The sequence below is a fragment of the Anomaloglossus baeobatrachus genome, unplaced genomic scaffold, assembly GCF_048569485.1.
Source record: "Anomaloglossus baeobatrachus isolate aAnoBae1 unplaced genomic scaffold, aAnoBae1.hap1 Scaffold_325, whole genome shotgun sequence".
NCBI classification, from domain to species: domain Eukaryota; kingdom Metazoa; phylum Chordata; class Amphibia; order Anura; family Aromobatidae; genus Anomaloglossus; species Anomaloglossus baeobatrachus.
The window spans coordinates 173,305-194,552 of NW_027442639.1; the positions used below are offsets into that span (position 1 = coordinate 173,305).

Genomic DNA, 21,248 nt, shown 5'->3' on the forward strand with positions numbered 1-21,248 from the left:
GGGTGGGCTAGTGGAAGGAGGGGGCAATCTCTTTTTTTCCCGGGTGGTAGGGGGATGACAGGAGAAGGGAAGCGGGTGGTGAGAAAGGTACAGAGGGCAGGGTTTGGGGGCTGGGAAGGAAAGGGAAAAGATTAGGGTTTGGGGATGATGAAAGGGCTTTCTACGGGTAAGGATGGCAAAGGGTGGCAGTGACGGAAAGTCAGGCAACCTGTCCTGTCCGTCTTTTTGTATCGTGAATTGGAAAGACTGCAAGGGGGAGGGGAGTTGCTTGCGCCCTAAAGGAGGAGTTATTCAGATTCATTGCAGTGGGCGGCGGCTGCAAAACGCACCATTCTTCTTGTTTTTGCTCTGCAAAGCAGCCTTTTCAAGGGTTGGCTTGGGTGACAAAATGTCTTGTGTAGGCGTGGGTTTGTCTCCCTCTCGCTCTCTCTCCCTAAGATGTGTCCGGCATAGGCCAGGGTGCCACTCGAGGCCCAAACCAATTCTGGTTATCGCTTCTCGGCCTTTTGGCTAAGATCAAGTGTAGTTTGGGAGGGTACTACCTTGGTTGTTGCTGAAAGGTGCCAGGGTATTGCACAACTGCTGGCCTTGGGGGAGTGTGCATCGCAGGATGTCATAGCCCTCTTGTGACGGACAGTTACCTGGGCAACGAGAGGCGGTCACTTTATTATTTTCAAACTCATCCTTCAAAAAAAAAAAAAAAAAAAAAAAAAAAAATCTGTTCTTATCAGTTTAATATCTGATACGTCCCCTATCTGGGGACCATATATTAAATGGATTTTTAGAACAGGGAGATGGAAAAAGAGCTTGCTCTGTCCACTCCACGCATTGACCTGGTATTGCAGTACCTCCAGGAACGGTGCACCCCTTCTTAACCCAGTTTCCAAAAGCAGAACTCGATTCACCTGATTCATATTAGCCCGATTAGCGAATTGAAATGAATTTTTATCTAACACACTTTTTACTTGCTTTATTCATCCAAATAGCAAACTCATCACCACTCAACTTCACCAACTCTGCTATGTCCCGTGCAGTATCTTGTTGTCAGTCTAATCTAGATCATGTGTAATTGAATGGAATAGATCCCTTTTGGACAAAGTGGAGTCAGATGCTGCAGTGACCACAGGTGTGAGAGGATCTACAATTGGCATCTGGTGTTATCTCTCTGCTTCCACTCCAAATAAAGTTACCTGTTGTTACCTGAACGTCAAATACTAAGAATGGGCGGCCTATGAAAGAATTAGTACTTTCATTAAGTATACTAAACCGGCTAATTGGGAATAGACAAACTGTAAAAAGCCCTCTGAGAAAGCCCCTCTCTAACCTTTGTTAGTAAGCTTTTCTGTAGCCTGCCTGTTGATGTATTTTCGGTTTGAACAGTGCACAACATGAAGAGACGGAACACTGGCGGCTTGTCACAATGCCCCCCGATGACATCACAATAGCGCTGCTGCCTAGAAAACAAGCTGCGCAGAAGAAGTTGTTCTTTGGGTGGGAGGGTGGGCTAGTGGAAGGAGGGGGCAATCTCTTTTTTTCCCGGGTGGTAGGGGGATGACAGGAGAAGGGAAGCGGGTGGTGAGAAAGGTACAGAGGGCAGGGTTTGGGGGCTGGGAAGGAAAGGGAAAAGATTAGGGTTTGGGGATGATGAAAGGGCTTTCTACGGGTAAGGATGGCAAAGGGTGGCAGTGACGGAAAGTCAGGCAACCTGTCCTGTCCGTCTTTTTGTATCGTGAATTGGAAAGACTGCAAGGGGGAGGGGAGTTGCTTGCGCCCTAAAGGAGGAGTTATTCAGATTCATTGCAGTGGGCGGCGGCTGCAAAACGCACCATTCTTCTTGTTTTTGCTCTGCAAAGCAGCCTTTTCAAGGGTTGGCTTGGGTGACAAAATGTCTTGTGTAGGCGTGGGTTTGTCTCCCTCTCGCTCTCTCTCCCTAAGATGTGTCCGGCATAGGCCAGGGTGCCACTCGAGGCCCAAACCAATTCTGGTTATCGCTTCTCGGCCTTTTGGCTAAGATCAAGTGTAGTATCTGTTCTTATCAGTTTAATATCTGATACGTCCCCTATCTGGGGACCATATATTAAATGGATTTTTAGAACAGGGAGATGGAAAAAGAGCTTGCTCTGTCCACTCCACGCATTGACCTGGTATTGCAGTACCTCCAGGAACGGTGCACCCCTTCTTAACCCAGTTTCCAAAAGCAGAACTCGATTCACCTGATTCATATTAGCCCGATTAGCGAATTGAAATGAATTTTTATCTAACACACTTTTTACTTGCTTTATTCATCCAAATAGCAAACTCATCACCACTCAACTTCACCAACTCTGCTATGTCCCGTGCAGTATCTTGTTGTCAGTCTAATCTAGATCATGTGTAATTGAATGGAATAGATCCCTTTTGGACAAAGTGGAGTCAGATGCTGCAGTGACCACAGGTGTGAGAGGATCTACAATTGGCATCTGGTGTTATCTCTCTGCTTCCACTCCAAATAAAGTTACCTGTTGTTACCTGAACGTCAAATACTAAGAATGGGCGGCCTATGAAAGAATTAGTACTTTCATTAAGTATACTAAACCGGCTAATTGGGAATAGACAAACTGTAAAAAGCCCTCTGAGAAAGCCCCTCTCTAACCTTTGTTAGTAAGCTTTTCTGTAGCCTGCCTGTTGATGTATTTTCGGTTTGAACAGTGCACAACATGAAGAGACGGAACACTGGCGGCTTGTCACAATGCCCCCCGATGACATCACAATAGCGCTGCTGCCTAGAAAACAAGCTGCGCAGAAGAAGTTGTTCTTTGGGTGGGAGGGTGGGCTAGTGGAAGGAGGGGGCAATCTCTTTTTTTCCCGGGTGGTAGGGGGATGACAGGAGAAGGGAAGCGGGTGGTGAGAAAGGTACAGAGGGCAGGGTTTGGGGGCTGGGAAGGAAAGGGAAAAGATTAGGGTTTGGGGATGATGAAAGGGCTTTCTATGGGTAAGGATGGCAAAGGGTGGCAGTGACGGAAAGTCAGGCAACCTGTCCTGTCCGTCTTTTTGTATCGTGAATTGGAAAGACTGCAAGGGGGAGGGGAGTTGCTTGCGCCCTAAAGGAGGAGTTATTCAGATTCATTGCAGTGGGCGGCGGCTGCAAAACGCACCATTCTTCTTGTTTTTGCTCTGCAAAGCAGCCTTTTCAAGGGTTGGCTTGGGTGACAAAATGTCTTGTGTAGGCGTGGGTTTGTCTCCCTCTCGCTCTCTCTCCCTAAGATGTGTCCGGCATAGGCCAGGGTGCCACTCGAGGCCCAAACCAATTCTGGTTATCGCTTCTCGGCCTTTTGGCTAAGATCAAGTGTAGTATCTGTTCTTATCAGTTTAATATCTGATACGTCCCCTATCTGGGGACCATATATTAAATGGATTTTTAGAACAGGGAGATGGAAAAAGAGCTTGCTCTGTCCACTCCACGCATTGACCTGGTATTGCAGTACCTCCAGGAACGGTGCACCCCTTCTTAACCCAGTTTCCAAAAGCAGAACTCGATTCACCTGATTCATATTAGCCCGATTAGCGAATTGAAATGAATTTTTATCTAACACACTTTTTACTTGCTTTATTCATCCAAATAGCAAACTCATCACCACTCAACTTCACCAACTCTGCTATGTCCCGTGCAGTATCTTGTTGTCAGTCTAATCTAGATCATGTGTAATTGAATGGAATAGATCCCTTTTGGACAAAGTGGAGTCAGATGCTGCAGTGACCACAGGTGTGAGAGGATCTACAATTGGCATCTGGTGTTATCTCTCTGCTTCCACTCCAAATAAAGTTACCTGTTGTTACCTGAACGTCAAATACTAAGAATGGGCGGCCTATGCAAGAATTAGTACTTTCATTAAGTATACTAAACCGGCTAATTGGGAATAGACAAACTGTAAAAAGCCCTCTGAGAAAGCCCCTCTCTAACCTTTGTTAGTAAGCTTTTCTGTAGCCTGCCTGTTGATGTATTTTCGGTTTGAACAGTGCACAACATGAAGAGACGGAACACTGGCGGCTTGTCACAATGCCCCCCGATGACATCACAATAGCGCTGCTGCCTAGAAAACAAGCTGCGCAGAAGAAGTTGTTCTTTGGGTGGGAGGGTGGGCTAGTGGAAGGAGGGGGCAATCTCTTTTTTTCCCGGGTGGTAGGGGGATGACAGGAGAAGGGAAGCGGGTGGTGAGAAAGGTACAGAGGGCAGGGTTTGGGGGCTGGGAAGGAAAGGGAAAAGATTAGGGTTTGGGGATGATGAAAGGGCTTTCTACGGGTAAGGATGGCAAAGGGTGGCAGTGACGGAAAGTCAGGCAACCTGTCCTGTCCGTCTTTTTGTATCGTGAATTGGAAAGACTGCAAGGGGGAGGGGAGTTGCTTGCGCCCTAAAGGAGGAGTTATTCAGATTCATTGCAGTGGGCGGCGGCTGCAAAACGCACCATTCTTCTTGTTTTTGCTCTGCAAAGCAGCCTTTTCAAGGGTTGGCTTGGGTGACAAAATGTCTTGTGTAGGCGTGGGTTTGTCTCCCTCTCGCTCTCTCTCCCTAAGATGTGTCCGGCATAGGCCAGGGTGCCACTCGAGGCCCAAACCAATTCTGGTTATCGCTTCTCGGCCTTTTGGCTAAGATCAAGTGTAGTATCTGTTCTTATCAGTTTAATATCTGATACGTCCCCTATCTGGGGACCATATATTAAATGGATTTTTAGAACAGGGAGATGGAAAAAGAGCTTGCTCTGTCCACTCCACGCATTGACCTGGTATTGCAGTACCTCCAGGAACGGTGCACCCCTTCTTAACCCAGTTTCCAAAAGCAGAACTCGATTCACCTGATTCATATTAGCCCGATTAGCGAATTGAAATGAATTTTTATCTAACACACTTTTTACTTGCTTTATTCATCCAAATAGCAAACTCATCACCACTCAACTTCACCAACTCTGCTATGTCCCGTGCAGTATCTTGTTGTCAGTCTAATCTAGATCATGTGTAATTGAATGGAATAGATCCCTTTTGGACAAAGTGGAGTCAGATGCTGCAGTGACCACAGGTGTGAGAGGATCTACAATTGGCATCTGGTGTTATCTCTCTGCTTCCACTCCAAATAAAGTTACCTGTTGTTACCTGAACGTCAAATACTAAGAATGGGCGGCCTATGAAAGAATTAGTACTTTCATTAAGTATACTAAACCGGCTAATTGGGAATAGACAAACTGTAAAAAGCCCTCTGAGAAAGCCCCTCTCTAACCTTTGTTAGTAAGCTTTTCTGTAGCCTGCCTGTTGATGTATTTTCGGTTTGAACAGTGCACAACATGAAGAGACGGAACACTGGCGGCTTGTCACAATGCCCCCCGATGACATCACAATAGCGCTGCTGCCTAGAAAACAAGCTGCGCAGAAGAAGTTGTTCTTTGGGTGGGAGGGTGGGCTAGTGGAAGGAGGGGGCAATCTCTTTTTTTCCCGGGTGGTAGGGGGATGACAGGAGAAGGGAAGCGGGTGGTGAGAAAGGTACAGAGGGCAGGGTTTGGGGGCTGGGAAGGAAAGGGAAAAGATTAGGGTTTGGGGATGATGAAAGGGCTTTCTACGGGTAAGGATGGCAAAGGGTGGCAGTGACGGAAAGTCAGGCAACCTGTCCTGTCCGTCTTTTTGTATCGTGCATTGGAAAGACTGCAAGGGGGAGGGGAGTTGCTTGCGCCCTAAAGGAGGAGTTATTCAGATTCATTGCAGTGGGCGGCGGCTGCAAAACGCACCATTCTTCTTGTTTTTGCTCTGCAAAGCAGCCTTTTCAAGGGTTGGCTTGGGTGACAAAATGTCTTGTGTAGGCGTGGGTTTGTCTCCCTCTCGCTCTCTCTCCCTAAGATGTGTCCGGCATAGGCCAGGGTGCCACTCGAGGCCCAAACCAATTCTGGTTATCGCTTCTCGGCCTTTTGGCTAAGATCAAGTGTAGTATCTGTTCTTATCAGTTTAATATCTGATACGTCCCCTATCTGGGGACCATATATTAAATGGATTTTTAGAACAGGGAGATGGAAAAAGAGCTTGCTCTGTCCACTCCACGCATTGACCTGGTATTGCAGTACCTCCAGGAACGGTGCACCCCTTCTTAACCCAGTTTCCAAAAGCAGAACTCGATTCACCTGATTCATATTAGCCCGATTAGCGAATTGAAATGAATTTTTATCTAACACACTTTTTACTTGCTTTATTCATCCAAATAGCAAACTCATCACCACTCAACTTCACCAACTCTGCTATGTCCCGTGCAGTATCTTGTTGTCAGTCTAATCTAGATCATGTGTAATTGAATGGAATAGATCCCTTTTGGACAAAGTGGAGTCAGATGCTGCAGTGACCACAGGTGTGAGAGGATCTACAATTGGCATCTGGTGTTATCTCTCTGCTTCCACTCCAAATAAAGTTACCTGTTGTTACCTGAACGTCAAATACTAAGAATGGGCGGCCTATGAAAGAATTAGTACTTTCATTAAGTATACTAAACCGGCTAATTGGGAATAGACAAACTGTAAAAAGCCCTCTGAGAAAGCCCCTCTCTAACCTTTGTTAGTAAGCTTTTCTGTAGCCTGCCTGTTGATGTATTTTCGGTTTGAACAGTGCACAACATGAAGAGACGGAACACTGGCGGCTTGTCACAATGCCCCCCGATGACATCACAATAGCGCTGCTGCCTAGAAAACAAGCTGCGCAGAAGAAGTTGTTCTTTGGGTGGGAGGGTGGGCTAGTGGAAGGAGGGGGCAATCTCTTTTTTTCCCGGGTGGTAGGGGGATGACAGGAGAAGGGAAGCGGGTGGTGAGAAAGGTACAGAGGGCAGGGTTTGGGGGCTGGGAAGGAAAGGGAAAAGATTAGGGTTTGGGGATGATGAAAGGGCTTTCTACGGGTAAGGATGGCAAAGGGTGGCAGTGACGGAAAGTCAGGCAACCTGTCCTGTCCGTCTTTTTGTATCGTGAATTGGAAAGACTGCAAGGGGGAGGGGAGTTGCTTGCGCCCTAAAGGAGGAGTTATTCAGATTCATTGCAGTGGGCGGCGGCTGCAAAACGCACCATTCTTCTTGTTTTTGCTCTGCAAAGCAGCCTTTTCAAGGGTTGGCTTGGGTGACAAAATGTCTTGTGTAGGCGTGGGTTTGTCTCCCTCTCGCTCTCTCTCCCTAAGATGTGTCCGGCATAGGCCAGGGTGCCACTCGAGGCCCAAACCAATTCTGGTTATCGCTTCTCGGCCTTTTGGCTAAGATCAAGTGTAGTATCTGTTCTTATCAGTTTAATATCTGATACGTCCCCTATCTGGGGACCATATATTAAATGGATTTTTAGAACAGGGAGATGGAAAAAGAGCTTGCTCTGTCCACTCCACGCATTGACCTGGTATTGCAGTACCTCCAGGAACGGTGCACCCCTTCTTAACCCAGTTTCCAAAAGCAGAACTCGATTCACCTGATTCATATTAGCCCGATTAGCGAATTGAAATGAATTTTTATCTAACACACTTTTTACTTGCTTTATTCATCCAAATAGCAAACTCATCACCACTCAACTTCACCAACTCTGCTATGTCCCGTGCAGTATCTTGTTGTCAGTCTAATCTAGATCATGTGTAATTGAATGGAATAGATCCCTTTTGGACAAAGTGGAGTCAGATGCTGCAGTGACCACAGGTGTGAGAGGATCTACAATTGGCATCTGGTGTTATCTCTCTGCTTCCACTCCAAATAAAGTTACCTGTTGTTACCTGAACGTCAAATACTAAGAATGGGCGGCCTATGAAAGAATTAGTACTTTCATTAAGTATACTAAACCGGCTAATTGGGAATAGACAAACTGTAAAAAGCCCTCTGAGAAAGCCCCTCTCTAACCTTTGTTAGTAAGCTTTTCTGTAGCCTGCCTGTTGATGTATTTTCGGTTTGAACAGTGCACAACATGAAGAGACGGAACACTGGCGGCTTGTCACAATGCCCCCCGATGACATCACAATAGCGCTGCTGCCTAGAAAACAAGCTGCGCAGAAGAAGTTGTTCTTTGGGTGGGAGGGTGGGCTAGTGGAAGGAGGGGGCAATCTCTTTTTTTCCCGGGTGGTAGGGGGATGACAGGAGAAGGGAAGCGGGTGGTGAGAAAGGTACAGAGGGCAGGGTTTGGGGGCTGGGAAGGAAAGGGAAAAGATTAGGGTTTGGGGATGATGAAAGGGCTTTCTACGGGTAAGGATGGCAAAGGGTGGCAGTGACGGAAAGTCAGGCAACCTGTCCTGTCCGTCTTTTTGTATCGTGAATTGGAAAGACTGCAAGGGGGAGGGGAGTTGCTTGCGCCCTAAAGGAGGAGTTATTCAGATTCATTGCAGTGGGCGGCGGCTGCAAAACGCACCATTCTTCTTGTTTTTGCTCTGCAAAGCAGCCTTTTCAAGGGTTGGCTTGGGTGACAAAATGTCTTGTGTAGGCGTGGGTTTGTCTCCCTCTCGCTCTCTCTCCCTAAGATGTGTCCGGCATAGGCCAGGGTGCCACTCGAGGCCCAAACCAATTCTGGTTATCGCTTCTCGGCCTTTTGGCTAAGATCAAGTGTAGTATCTGTTCTTATCAGTTTAATATCTGATACGTCCCCTATCTGGGGACCATATATTAAATGGATTTTTAGAACAGGGAGATGGAAAAAGAGCTTGCTCTGTCCACTCCACGCATTGACCTGGTATTGCAGTACCTCCAGGAACGGTGCACCCCTTCTTAACCCAGTTTCCAAAAGCAGAACTCGATTCACCTGATTCATATTAGCCCGATTAGCGAATTGAAATGAATTTTTATCTAACACACTTTTTACTTGCTTTATTCATCCAAATAGCAAACTCATCACCACTCAACTTCACCAACTCTGCTATGTCCCGTGCAGTATCTTGTTGTCAGTCTAATCTAGATCATGTGTAATTGAATGGAATAGATCCCTTTTGGACAAAGTGGAGTCAGATGCTGCAGTGACCACAGGTGTGAGAGGATCTACAATTGGCATCTGGTGTTATCTCTCTGCTTCCACTCCAAATAAAGTTACCTGTTGTTACCTGAACGTCAAATACTAAGAATGGGCGGCCTATGAAAGAATTAGTACTTTCATTAAGTATACTAAACCGGCTAATTGGGAATAGACAAACTGTAAAAAGCCCTCTGAGAAAGCCCCTCTCTAACCTTTGTTAGTAAGCTTTTCTGTAGCCTGCCTGTTGATGTATTTTCGGTTTGAACAGTGCACAACATGAAGAGACGGAACACTGGCGGCTTGTCACAATGCCCCCCGATGACATCACAATAGCGCTGCTGCCTAGAAAACAAGCTGCGCAGAAGAAGTTGTTCTTTGGGTGGGAGGGTGGGCTAGTGGAAGGAGGGGGCAATCTCTTTTTTTCCCGGGTGGTAGGGGGATGACAGGAGAAGGGAAGCGGGTGGTGAGAAAGGTACAGAGGGCAGGGTTTGGGGGCTGGGAAGGAAAGGGAAAAGATTAGGGTTTGGGGATGATGAAAGGGCTTTCTACGGGTAAGGATGGCAAAGGGTGGCAGTGACGGAAAGTCAGGCAACCTGTCCTGTCCGTCTTTTTGTATCGTGAATTGGAAAGACTGCAAGGGGGAGGGGAGTTGCTTGCGCCCTAAAGGAGGAGTTATTCAGATTCATTGCAGTGGGCGGCGGCTGCAAAACGCACCATTCTTCTTGTTTTTGCTCTGCAAAGCAGCCTTTTCAAGGGTTGGCTTGGGTGACAAAATGTCTTGTGTAGGCGTGGGTTTGTCTCCCTCTCGCTCTCTCTCCCTAAGATGTGTCCGGCATAGGCCAGGGTGCCACTCGAGGCCCAAACCAATTCTGGTTATCGCTTCTCGGCCTTTTGGCTAAGATCAAGTGTAGTATCTGTTCTTATCAGTTTAATATCTGATACGTCCCCTATCTGGGGACCATATATTAAATGGATTTTTAGAACAGGGAGATGGAAAAAGAGCTTGCTCTGTCCACTCCACGCATTGACCTGGTATTGCAGTACCTCCAGGAACGGTGCACCCCTTCTTAACCCAGTTTCCAAAAGCAGAACTCGATTCACCTGATTCATATTAGCCCGATTAGCGAATTGAAATGAATTTTTATCTAACACACTTTTTACTTGCTTTATTCATCCAAATAGCAAACTCATCACCACTCAACTTCACCAACTCTGCTATGTCCCGTGCAGTATCTTGTTGTCAGTCTAATCTAGATCATGTGTAATTGAATGGAATAGATCCCTTTTGGACAAAGTGGAGTCAGATGCTGCAGTGACCACAGGTGTGAGAGGATCTACAATTGGCATCTGGTGTTATCTCTCTGCTTCCACTCCAAATAAAGTTACCTGTTGTTACCTGAACGTCAAATACTAAGAATGGGCGGCCTATGAAAGAATTAGTACTTTCATTAAGTATACTAAACCGGCTAATTGGGAATAGACAAACTGTAAAAAGCCCTCTGAGAAAGCCCCTCTCTAACCTTTGTTAGTAAGCTTTTCTGTAGCCTGCCTGTTGATGTATTTTCGGTTTGAACAGTGCACAACATGAAGAGACGGAACACTGGCGGCTTGTCACAATGCCCCCCGATGACATCACAATAGCGCTGCTGCCTAGAAAACAAGCTGCGCAGAAGAAGTTGTTCTTTGGGTGGGAGGGTGGGCTAGTGGAAGGAGGGGGCAATCTCTTTTTTTCCCGGGTGGTAGGGGGATGACAGGAGAAGGGAAGCGGGTGGTGAGAAAGGTACAGAGGGCAGGGTTTGGGGGCTGGGAAGGAAAGGGAAAAGATTAGGGTTTGGGGATGATGAAAGGGCTTTCTACGGGTAAGGATGGCAAAGGGTGGCAGTGACGGAAAGTCAGGCAACCTGTCCTGTCCGTCTTTTTGTATCGTGAATTGGAAAGACTGCAAGGGGGAGGGGAGTTGCTTGCGCCCTAAAGGAGGAGTTATTCAGATTCATTGCAGTGGGCGGCGGCTGCAAAACGCACCATTCTTCTTGTTTTTGCTCTGCAAAGCAGCCTTTTCAAGGGTTGGCTTGGGTGACAAAATGTCTTGTGTAGGCGTGGGTTTGTCTCCCTCTCGCTCTCTCTCCCTAAGATGTGTCCGGCATAGGCCAGGGTGCCACTCGAGGCCCAAACCAATTCTGGTTATCGCTTCTCGGCCTTTTGGCTAAGATCAAGTGTAGTATCTGTTCTTATCAGTTTAATATCTGATACGTCCCCTATCTGGGGACCATATATTAAATGGATTTTTAGAACAGGGAGATGGAAAAAGAGCTTGCTCTGTCCACTCCACGCATTGACCTGGTATTGCAGTACCTCCAGGAACGGTGCACCCCTTCTTAACCCAGTTTCCAAAAGCAGAACTCGATTCACCTGATTCATATTAGCCCGATTAGCGAATTGAAATGAATTTTTATCTAACACACTTTTTACTTGCTTTATTCATCCAAATAGCAAACTCATCACCACTCAACTTCACCAACTCTGCTATGTCCCGTGCAGTATCTTGTTGTCAGTCTAATCTAGATCATGTGTAATTGAATGGAATAGATCCCTTTTGGACAAAGTGGAGTCAGATGCTGCAGTGACCACAGGTGTGAGAGGATCTACAATTGGCATCTGGTGTTATCTCTCTGCTTCCACTCCAAATAAAGTTACCTGTTGTTACCTGAACGTCAAATACTAAGAATGGGCGGCCTATGAAAGAATTAGTACTTTCATTAAGTATACTAAACCGGCTAATTGGGAATAGACAAACTGTAAAAAGCCCTCTGAGAAAGCCCCTCTCTAACCTTTGTTAGTAAGCTTTTCTGTAGCCTGCCTGTTGATGTATTTTCGGTTTGAACAGTGCACAACATGAAGAGACGGAACACTGGCGGCTTGTCACAATGCCCCCCGATGACATCACAATAGCGCTGCTGCCTAGAAAACAAGCTGCGCAGAAGAAGTTGTTCTTTGGGTGGGAGGGTGGGCTAGTGGAAGGAGGGGGCAATCTCTTTTTTTCCCGGGTGGTAGGGGGATGACAGGAGAAGGGAAGCGGGTGGTGAGAAAGGTACAGAGGGCAGGGTTTGGGGGCTGGGAAGGAAAGGGAAAAGATTAGGGTTTGGGGATGATGAAAGGGCTTTCTACGGGTAAGGATGGCAAAGGGTGGCAGTGACGGAAAGTCAGGCAACCTGTCCTGTCCGTCTTTTTGTATCGTGAATTGGAAAGACTGCAAGGGGGAGGGGAGTTGCTTGCGCCCTAAAGGAGGAGTTATTCAGATTCATTGCAGTGGGCGGCGGCTGCAAAACGCACCATTCTTCTTGTTTTTGCTCTGCAAAGCAGCCTTTTCAAGGGTTGGCTTGGGTGACAAAATGTCTTGTGTAGGCGTGGGTTTGTCTCCCTCTCGCTCTCTCTCCCTAAGATGTGTCCGGCATAGGCCAGGGTGCCACTCGAGGCCCAAACCAATTCTGGTTATCGCTTCTCGGCCTTTTGGCTAAGATCAAGTGTAGTCCCTTCATTGGGTTTGCCTTGGTCTTGGCTGGGAGGGGCCCGGGCTTGCACAACCGCCGGCCTTGGGGATTGTTGCGCCTTTTGGTGCTTACGTCCCCTTTTGGCTGGTGGTTCCTGGGCTCGGGAGGCGATCACCTGCGGCACTGCGCTTTTGTGTGGTGGCCGATGACCGTTTCTGAAAATTTGCGGATGAAATCTCAAAAAAAAAAAAAAAAAAAAAAAAAAAAAAAAAAAATCTGTTCTTATCAGTTTAATATCTGATACGTCCCCTATCTGGGGACCATATATTAAATGGATTTTTAGAACAGGGAGATGGAAAAAGAGCTTGCTCTGTCCACTCCACGCATTGACCTGGTATTGCAGTACCTCCAGGAACGGTGCACCCCTTCTTAACCCAGTTTCCAAAAGCAGAACTCGATTCACCTGATTCATATTAGCCCGATTAGCGAATTGAAATGAATTTTTATCTAACACACTTTTTACTTGCTTTATTCATCCAAATAGCAAACTCATCACCACTCAACTTCACCAACTCTGCTATGTCCCGTGCAGTATCTTGTTGTCAGTCTAATCTAGATCATGTGTAATTGAATGGAATAGATCCCTTTTGGACAAAGTGGAGTCAGATGCTGCAGTGACCACAGGTGTGAGAGGATCTACAATTGGCATCTGGTGTTATCTCTCTGCTTCCACTCCAAATAAAGTTACCTGTTGTTACCTGAACGTCAAATACTAAGAATGGGCGGCCTATGAAAGAATTAGTACTTTCATTAAGTATACTAAACCGGCTAATTGGGAATAGACAAACTGTAAAAAGCCCTCTGAGAAAGCCCCTCTCTAACCTTTGTTAGTAAGCTTTTCTGTAGCCTGCCTGTTGATGTATTTTCGGTTTGAACAGTGCACAACATGAAGAGACGGAACACTGGCGGCTTGTCACAATGCCCCCCGATGACATCACAATAGCGCTGCTGCCTAGAAAACAAGCTGCGCAGAAGAAGTTGTTCTTTGGGTGGGAGGGTGGGCTAGTGGAAGGAGGGGGCAATCTCTTTTTTTCCCGGGTGGTAGGGGGATGACAGGAGAAGGGAAGCGGGTGGTGAGAAAGGTACAGAGGGCAGGGTTTGGGGGCTGGGAAGGAAAGGGAAAAGATTAGGGTTTGGGGATGATGAAAGGGCTTTCTACGGGTAAGGATGGCAAAGGGTGGCAGTGACGGAAAGTCAGGCAACCTGTCCTGTCCGTCTTTTTGTATCGTGAATTGGAAAGACTGCAAGGGGGAGGGGAGTTGCTTGCGCCCTAAAGGAGGAGTTATTCAGATTCATTGCAGTGGGCGGCGGCTGCAAAACGCACCATTCTTCTTGTTTTTGCTCTGCAAAGCAGCCTTTTCAAGGGTTGGCTTGGGTGACAAAATGTCTTGTGTAGGCGTGGGTTTGTCTCCCTCTCGCTCTCTCTCCCTAAGATGTGTCCGGCATAGGCCAGGGTGCCACTCGAGGCCCAAACCAATTCTGGTTATCGCTTCTCGGCCTTTTGGCTAAGATCAAGTGTAGTATCTGTTCTTATCAGTTTAATATCTGATACGTCCCCTATCTGGGGACCATATATTAAATGGATTTTTAGAACAGGGAGATGGAAAAAGAGCTTGCTCTGTCCACTCCACGCATTGACCTGGTATTGCAGTACCTCCAGGAACGGTGCACCCCTTCTTAACCCAGTTTCCAAAAGCAGAACTCGATTCACCTGATTCATATTAGCCCGATTAGCGAATTGAAATTAATTTTTATCTAACACACTTTTTACTTGCTTTATTCATCCAAATAGCAAACTCATCACCACTCAACTTCACCAACTCTGCTATGTCCCGTGCAGTATCTTGTTGTCAGTCTAATCTAGATCATGTGTAATTGAATGGAATAGATCCCTTTTGGACAAAGTGGAGTCAGATGCTGCAGTGACCACAGGTGTGAGAGGATCTACAATTGGCATCTGGTGTTATCTCTCTGCTTCCACTCCAAATAAAGTTACCTGTTGTTACCTGAACGTCAAATACTAAGAATGGGCGGCCTATGAAAGAATTAGTACTTTCATTAAGTATACTAAACCGGCTAATTGGGAATAGACAAACTGTAAAAAGCCCTCTGAGAAAGCCCCTCTCTAACCTTTGTTAGTAAGCTTTTCTGTAGCCTGCCTGTTGATGTATTTTCGGTTTGAACAGTGCACAACATGAAGAGACGGAACACTGGCGGCTTGTCACAATGCCCCCCGATGACATCACAATAGCGCTGCTGCCTAGAAAACAAGCTGCGCAGAAGAAGTTGTTCTTTGGGTGGGAGGGTGGGCTAGTGGAAGGAGGGGGCAATCTCTTTTTTTCCCGGGTGGTAGGGGGATGACAGGAGAAGGGAAGCGGGTGGTGAGAAAGGTACAGAGGGCAGGGTTTGGGGGCTGGGAAGGAAAGGGAAAAGATTAGGGTTTGGGGATGATGAAAGGGCTTTCTACGGGTAAGGATGGCAAAGGGTGGCAGTGACGGAAAGTCAGGCAACCTGTCCTGTCCGTCTTTTTGTATCGTGAATTGGAAAGACTGCAAGGGGGAGGGGAGTTGCTTGCGCCCTAAAGGAGGAGTTATTCAGATTCATTGCAGTGGGCGGCGGCTGCAAAACGCACCATTCTTCTTGTTTTTGCTCTGCAAAGCAGCCTTTTCAAGGGTTGGCTTGGGTGACAAAATGTCTTGTGTAGGCGTGGGTTTGTCTCCCTCTCGCTCTCTCTCCCTAAGATGTGTCCGGCATAGGCCAGGGTGCCACTCGAGGCCCAAACCAATTCTGGTTATCGCTTCTCGGCCTTTTGGCTAAGATCAAGTGTAGTATCTGTTCTTATCAGTTTAATATCTGATACGTCCCCTATCTGGGGACCATATATTAAATGGATTTTTAGAACAGGGAGATGGAAAAAGAGCTTGCTCTGTCCACTCCACGCATTGACCTGGTATTGCAGTACCTCCAGGAACGGTGCACCCCTTCTTAACCCAGTTTCCAAAAGCAGAACTCGATTCACCTGATTCATATTAGCCCGATTAGCGAATTGAAATGAATTTTTATCTAACACACTTTTTACTTGCTTTATTCATCCAAATAGCAAACTCATCACCACTCAACTTCACCAACTCTGCTATGTCCCGTGCAGTATCTTGTTGTCAGTCTAATCTAGATCATGTGTAATTGAATGGAATAGATCCCTTTTGGACAAAGTGGAGTCAGATGCTGCAGTGACCACAGGTGTGAGAGGATCTACAATTGGCATCTGGTGTTATCTCTCTGCTTCCACTCCAAATAAAGTTACCTGTTGTTACCTGAACGTCAAATACTAAGAATGGGCGGCCTATGAAAGAATTAGTACTTTCATTAAGTATACTAAACCGGCTAATTGGGAATAGACAAACTGTAAAAAGCCCTCTGAGAAAGCCCCTCTCTAACCTTTGTTAGTAAGCTTTTCTGTAGCCTGCCTGTTGATGTATTTTCGGTTTGAACAGTGCACAACATGAAGAGACGGAACACTGGCGGCTTGTCACAATGCCCCCCGATGACATCACAATAGCGCTGCTGCCTAGAAAACAAGCTGCGCAGAAGAAGTTGTTCTTTGGGTGGGAGGGTGGGCTAGTGGAAGGAGGGGGCAATCTCTTTTTTTCCCGGGTGGTAGGGGGATGACAGGAGAAGGGAAGCGGGTGGTGAGAAAGGTACAGAGGGCAGGGTTTGGGGGCTGGGAAGGAAAGGGAAAAGATTAGGGTTTGGGGATGATGAAAGGGCTTTCTACGGGTAAGGATGGCAAAGGGTGGCAGTGACGGAAAGTCAGGCAACCTGTCCTGTCCGTCTTTTTGTATCGTGAATTGGAAAGACTGCAAGGGGGAGGGGAGTTGCTTGCGCCCTAAAGGAGGAGTTATTCAGATTCATTGCAGTGGGCGGCGGCTGCAAAACGCACCATTCTTCTTGTTTTTGCTCTGCAAAGCAGCCTTTTCAAGGGTTGGCTTGGGTGACAAAATGTCTTGTGTAGGCGTGGGTTTGTCTCCCTCTCGCTCTCTCTCCCTAAGATGTGTCCGGCATAGGCCAGGGTGCCACTCGAGGCCCAAACCAATTCTGGTTATCGCTTCTCGGCCTTTTGGCTAAGATCAAGTGTAGTATCTGTTCTTATCAGTTTAATATCTGATACGTCCCCTATCTGGGGACCATATATTAAATGGATTTTTAGAACAGGGAGATGGAAAAAGAGCTTGCTCTGTCCACTCCACGCATTGACCTGGTATTGCAGTACCTCCAGGAACGGTGCACCCCTTCTTAACCCAGTTTCCAAAAGCAGAACTCGATTCACCTGATTCATATTAGCCCGATTAGCGAATTGAAATGAATTTTTATCTAACACACTTTTTACTTGCTTTATTCATCCAAATAGCAAACTCATCACCACTCAACTTCACCAACTCTGCTATGTCCCGTGCAGTATCTTGTTGTCAGTCTAATCTAGATCATGTGTAATTGAATGGAATAGATCCCTTTTGGACAAAGTGGAGTCAGATGCTGCAGTGACCACAGGTGTGAGAGGATCTACAATTGGCATCTGGTGTTATCTCTCTGCTTCCACTCCAAATAAAGTTACCTGTTGTTACCTGAACGTCAAATACTAAGAATGGGCGGCCTATGAAAGAATTAGTACTTTCATTAAGTATACTAAACCGGCTAATTGGGAATAGACAAACTGTAAAAAGCCCTCTGAGAAAGCCCCTCTCTAACCTTTGTTAGTAAGCTTTTCTGTAGCCTGCCTGTTGATGTATTTTCGGTTTGAACAGTGCACAACATGAAGAGACGGAACACTGGCGGCTTGTCACAATGCCCCCCGATGACATCACAATAGCGCTGCTGCCTAGAAAACAAGCTGCGCAGAAGAAGTTGTTCTTTGGGTGGGAGGGTGGGCTAGTGGAAGGAGGGGGCAATCTCTTTTTTTCCCGGGTGGTAGGGGGATGACAGGAGAAGGGAAGCGGGTGGTGAGAAAGGTACAGAGGGCAGGGTTTGGGGGCTGGGAAGGAAAGGGAAAAGATTAGGGTTTGGGGATGATGAAAGGGCTTTCTACGGGTAAGGATGGCAAAGGGTGGCAGTGACGGAAAGTCAGGCAACCTGTCCTGTCCGTCTTTTTGTATCGTGAATTGGAAAGACTGCAAGGGGGAGGGGAGTTGCTTGCGCCCTAAAGGAGGAGTTATTCAGATTCATTGCAGTGGGCGGCGGCTGCAAAACGCACCATTCTTCTTGTTTTTGCTCTGCAAAGCAGCCTTTTCAAGGGTTGGCTTGGGTGACAAAATGTCTTGTGTAGGCGTGGGTTTGTCTCCCTCTCGCTCTCTCTCCCTAAGATGTGTCCGGCATAGGCCAGGGTGCCACTCGAGGCCCAAACCAATTCTGGTTATCGCTTCTCGGCCTTTTGGCTAAGATCAAGTGTAGTGTTGTTCGAAGAGGTGGTTTAAGCTCCAGGCCACCTTAGTACAATGATACAATGCACACTGGAAGGTTGCGCTTGCTAGTACTCTGGGTGGATAGTATATTCATCTAGAGGAAAACATGGCCCTACCAGGATCGAGGCTATTAGACTGAGTAAGGGTGGGGGGCTATGGTACAACGTGCCCCAGGACTGACGACCCTGGAGTGAGTCTGAGCTTGCTGGCTTGGGACCCCGGCAAGCCTTGGGCTCTGTAGCACACCGTACCTTGCCTTTTCATACTTTTTGAGCATATTACCCTATCCCGGCCTTCTGGCTAGGAAGGGAAATTTTTATAATCCCGGTCGGAGGTCTGGTCAGCTTTGGGCTGAGAAACTAACACCCGGTTGGAGGTCTGGGTCAGCTTCGGCTGAGAAACCAACACCCGGTTGGAGGTCTGGGTCAGCTTCGGCTGAGAAACCAACACCCGGTTGGAGGTCCGGTTAGCCTTGGGCTGAGAAACCAACACCGGTTGACGGTCCGGGCAGTTTCGGCTGCAAAACCAACAACTAGTAGCTCTCTACTCCACTTGGGTAAGATGCCTGGGTGGACGCTGGGAGCAACGACAAGGCTCAACCAGGCTTCGGCTTGGGGGAGCACCGAAGATCCCTGACCCTTGCTGTGGCCTTCTGGCTCGGAGGGATGGGGTTGATTTTTGGGGACCCTCTCCTCACGGTGGGGTCCACACGAATCCTAGCCTTTGCACTGTTTTTGGTGTGACTTCGGTCATGCATTTTTTGTGGTGCTTTGGAAAGCTTCATTAAATCAAAAAATCTGTTCTTATCAGTTTAATATCTGATACGTCCCCTATCTGGGGACCATATATTAAATGGATTTTTAGAACAGGGAGATGGAAAAAGAGCTTGCTCTGTCCACTCCACGCATTGACCTGGTATTGCAGTACCTCCAGGAACGGTGCACCCCTTCTTAACCCAGTTTCCAAAAGCAGAACTCGATTCACCTGATTCATATTAGCCCGATTAGCGAATTGAAATGAATTTTTATCTAACACACTTTTTACTTGCTTTATTCATCCAAATAGCAAACTCATCACCACTCAACTTCACCAACTCTGCTATGTCCCGTGCAGTATCTTGTTGTCAGTCTAATCTAGATCATGTGTAATTGAATGGAATAGATCCCTTTTGGACAAAGTGGAGTCAGATGCTGCAGTGACCACAGGTGTGAGAGGATCTACAATTGGCATCTGGTGTTATCTCTCTGCTTCCACTCCAAATAAAGTTACCTGTTGTTACCTGAACGTCAAATACTAAGAATGGGCGGCCTATGAAAGAATTAGTACTTTCATTAAGTATACTAAACCGGCTAATTGGGAATAGACAAACTGTAAAAAGCCCTCTGAGAAAGCCCCTCTCTAACCTTTGTTAGTAAGCTTTTCTGTAGCCTGCCTGTTGATGTATTTTCGGTTTGAACAGTGCACAACATGAAGAGACGGAACACTGGCGGCTTGTCACAATGCCCCCCGATGACATCACAATAGCGCTGCTGCCTAGAAAACAAGCTGCGCAGAAGAAGTTGTTCTTTGGGTGGGAGGGTGGGCTAGTGGAAGGAGGGGGCAATCTCTTTTTTTCCCGGGTGGTAGGGGGATGACAGGAGAAGGGAAGCGGGTGGTGAGAAAGGTACAGAGGGCAGGGTTTGGGGGCTGGGAAGGAAAGGGAAAAGATTAGGGTTTGGGGATGATGAAAGGGCTTTCTACGGGTAAGGATGGCAAAGGGTGGCAGTGACGGAAAGTCAGGCAACCTGTCCTGTCCGTCTTTTTGTATCGTGAATTGGAAAGACTGCAAGGGGGAGGGGAGTTGCTTGCGCCCTAAAGGAGGAGTTATTCAGATTCATTGCAGTGGGCGGCGGCTGCAAAACGCACCATTCTTCTTGTTTTTGCTCTGCAAAGCAGCCTTTTCAAGGGTTGGCTTGGGTGACAAAATGTCTTGTGTAGGCGTGGGTTTGTCTCCCTCTCGCTCTCTCTCCCTAAGATGTGTCCGGCATAGGCCAGGGTGCCACTCGAGGCCCAAACCAATTCTGGTTATCGCTTCTCGGCCTTTTGGCTAAGATCAAGTGTAGTATCTGTTCTTATCAGTTTAATATCTGATACGTCCCCTATCTGGGGACCATATATTAAATGGATTTTTAGAACAGGGAGATGGAAAAAGAGCTTGCTCTGTCCACTCCACGCATTGACCTGGTATTGCAGTACCTCCAGGAACGGTGCACCCCTTCTTAACCCAGTTTCCAAAAGCAGAACTCGATTCACCTGATTCATATTAGCCCGATTAGCGAATTGAAATGAATTTTTATCTAACACACTTTTTACTTGCTTTATTCATCCAAATAGCAAACTCATCACCACTCAACTTCACCAACTCTGCTATGTCCCGTGCAGTATCTTGTTGTCAGTCTAATCTAGATCATGTGTAATTGAATGGAATAGATCCCTTTTGGACAAAGTGGAGTCAGATGCTGCAGTGACCACAGGTGTGAGAGGATCTACAATTGGCATCTGGTGTTATCTCTCTGCTTCCACTCCAAATAAAGTTACCTGTTGTTACCTGAACGTCAAATACTAAGAATGGGCGGCCTATGAAAGAATTAGTACTTTCATTAAGTATACTAAACCGGCTAATTGGGAATAGACAAACTGTAAAAAGCCCTCTGAGAAAGCCCCTCTCTAACCTTTGTTAGTAAGCTTTTCTGTAGCCTGCCTGTTGATGTATTTTCGGTTTGAACAGTGCACAACATGAAGAGACGGAACACTGGCGGCTTGTCACAATGCCCCCCGATGACATCACAATAGCGCTGCTGCCTAGAAAACAAGCTGCGCAGAAGAAGTTGTTCTTTGGGTGGGAGGGTGGGCTAGTGGAAGGAGGGGGCAATCTCTTTTTTTCCCGGGTGGTAGGGGGATGACAGGAGAAGGGAAGCGGGTGGTGAGAAAGGTACAGAGGGCAGGGTTTGGGGGCTGGGAAGGAAAGGGAAAAGATTAGGGTTTGGGGATGATGAAAGGGCTTTCTACGGGTAAGGATGGCAAAGGGTGGCAGTGACGGAAAGTCAGGCAACCTGTCCTGTCCGTCTTTTTGTATCGTGAATTGGAAAGACTGCAAGGGGGAGGGGAGTTGCTTGCGCCCTAAAGGAGGAGTTATTCAGATTCATTGCAGTGGGCGGCGGCTGCAAAACGCACCATTCTTCTTGTTTTTGCTCTGCAAAGCAGCCTTTTCAAGGGTTGGCTTGGGTGACAAAATGTCTTGTGTA

At 47.1% G+C, this 21,248-nt stretch overlaps 13 non-coding genes and 2 pseudogenes across 13 annotated transcripts; all 15 read left to right on the forward strand.

Moving 5' to 3' along the window:
* Positions 1-666: 666 nt before the first annotated feature.
* On the forward strand, positions 667-870 carry LOC142270146 (U2 spliceosomal RNA; annotated as a pseudogene).
* Positions 871-1,987: 1,117 nt separating this feature from the next.
* On the forward strand, positions 1,988-2,178 carry LOC142270013 (U2 spliceosomal RNA). The gene has a single exon (XR_012735386.1). It is a non-coding gene; the product is annotated as a U2 spliceosomal RNA (small nuclear RNA).
* Positions 2,179-3,295: 1,117 nt separating this feature from the next.
* On the forward strand, positions 3,296-3,486 carry LOC142270014 (U2 spliceosomal RNA). Its single transcript, XR_012735387.1, has one exon. It is a non-coding gene; the product is annotated as a U2 spliceosomal RNA (small nuclear RNA).
* Positions 3,487-4,603: 1,117 nt separating this feature from the next.
* LOC142270015 (U2 spliceosomal RNA) lies at positions 4,604-4,794 on the forward strand. Its single transcript, XR_012735388.1, has one exon. It is a non-coding gene; the product is annotated as a U2 spliceosomal RNA (small nuclear RNA).
* Positions 4,795-5,911: 1,117 nt separating this feature from the next.
* Positions 5,912-6,102, forward strand: LOC142270016 (U2 spliceosomal RNA). The gene has a single exon (XR_012735389.1). It is a non-coding gene; the product is annotated as a U2 spliceosomal RNA (small nuclear RNA).
* Positions 6,103-7,219: 1,117 nt separating this feature from the next.
* LOC142270017 (U2 spliceosomal RNA) lies at positions 7,220-7,410 on the forward strand. Its single transcript, XR_012735390.1, has one exon. It is a non-coding gene; the product is annotated as a U2 spliceosomal RNA (small nuclear RNA).
* A 1,117-nt stretch (positions 7,411-8,527) lies between these two features.
* LOC142270018 (U2 spliceosomal RNA) lies at positions 8,528-8,718 on the forward strand. Its single transcript, XR_012735391.1, has one exon. It is a non-coding gene; the product is annotated as a U2 spliceosomal RNA (small nuclear RNA).
* Positions 8,719-9,835: 1,117 nt separating this feature from the next.
* Positions 9,836-10,026, forward strand: LOC142270019 (U2 spliceosomal RNA). Its single transcript, XR_012735392.1, has one exon. It is a non-coding gene; the product is annotated as a U2 spliceosomal RNA (small nuclear RNA).
* A 1,117-nt stretch (positions 10,027-11,143) lies between these two features.
* On the forward strand, positions 11,144-11,334 carry LOC142270022 (U2 spliceosomal RNA). The gene has a single exon (XR_012735394.1). It is a non-coding gene; the product is annotated as a U2 spliceosomal RNA (small nuclear RNA).
* A 1,319-nt stretch (positions 11,335-12,653) lies between these two features.
* Positions 12,654-12,876, forward strand: LOC142270147 (U2 spliceosomal RNA; annotated as a pseudogene).
* A 1,117-nt stretch (positions 12,877-13,993) lies between these two features.
* Positions 13,994-14,184, forward strand: LOC142270023 (U2 spliceosomal RNA). The gene has a single exon (XR_012735395.1). It is a non-coding gene; the product is annotated as a U2 spliceosomal RNA (small nuclear RNA).
* A 1,117-nt stretch (positions 14,185-15,301) lies between these two features.
* Positions 15,302-15,492, forward strand: LOC142270024 (U2 spliceosomal RNA). Its single transcript, XR_012735396.1, has one exon. It is a non-coding gene; the product is annotated as a U2 spliceosomal RNA (small nuclear RNA).
* A 1,117-nt stretch (positions 15,493-16,609) lies between these two features.
* Positions 16,610-16,800, forward strand: LOC142270025 (U2 spliceosomal RNA). Its single transcript, XR_012735397.1, has one exon. It is a non-coding gene; the product is annotated as a U2 spliceosomal RNA (small nuclear RNA).
* A 1,919-nt stretch (positions 16,801-18,719) lies between these two features.
* Positions 18,720-18,913, forward strand: LOC142270135 (U2 spliceosomal RNA). Its single transcript, XR_012735491.1, has one exon. It is a non-coding gene; the product is annotated as a U2 spliceosomal RNA (small nuclear RNA).
* Positions 18,914-20,030: 1,117 nt separating this feature from the next.
* On the forward strand, positions 20,031-20,221 carry LOC142270026 (U2 spliceosomal RNA). Its single transcript, XR_012735398.1, has one exon. It is a non-coding gene; the product is annotated as a U2 spliceosomal RNA (small nuclear RNA).
* Positions 20,222-21,248: the final 1,027 nt, after the last annotated feature.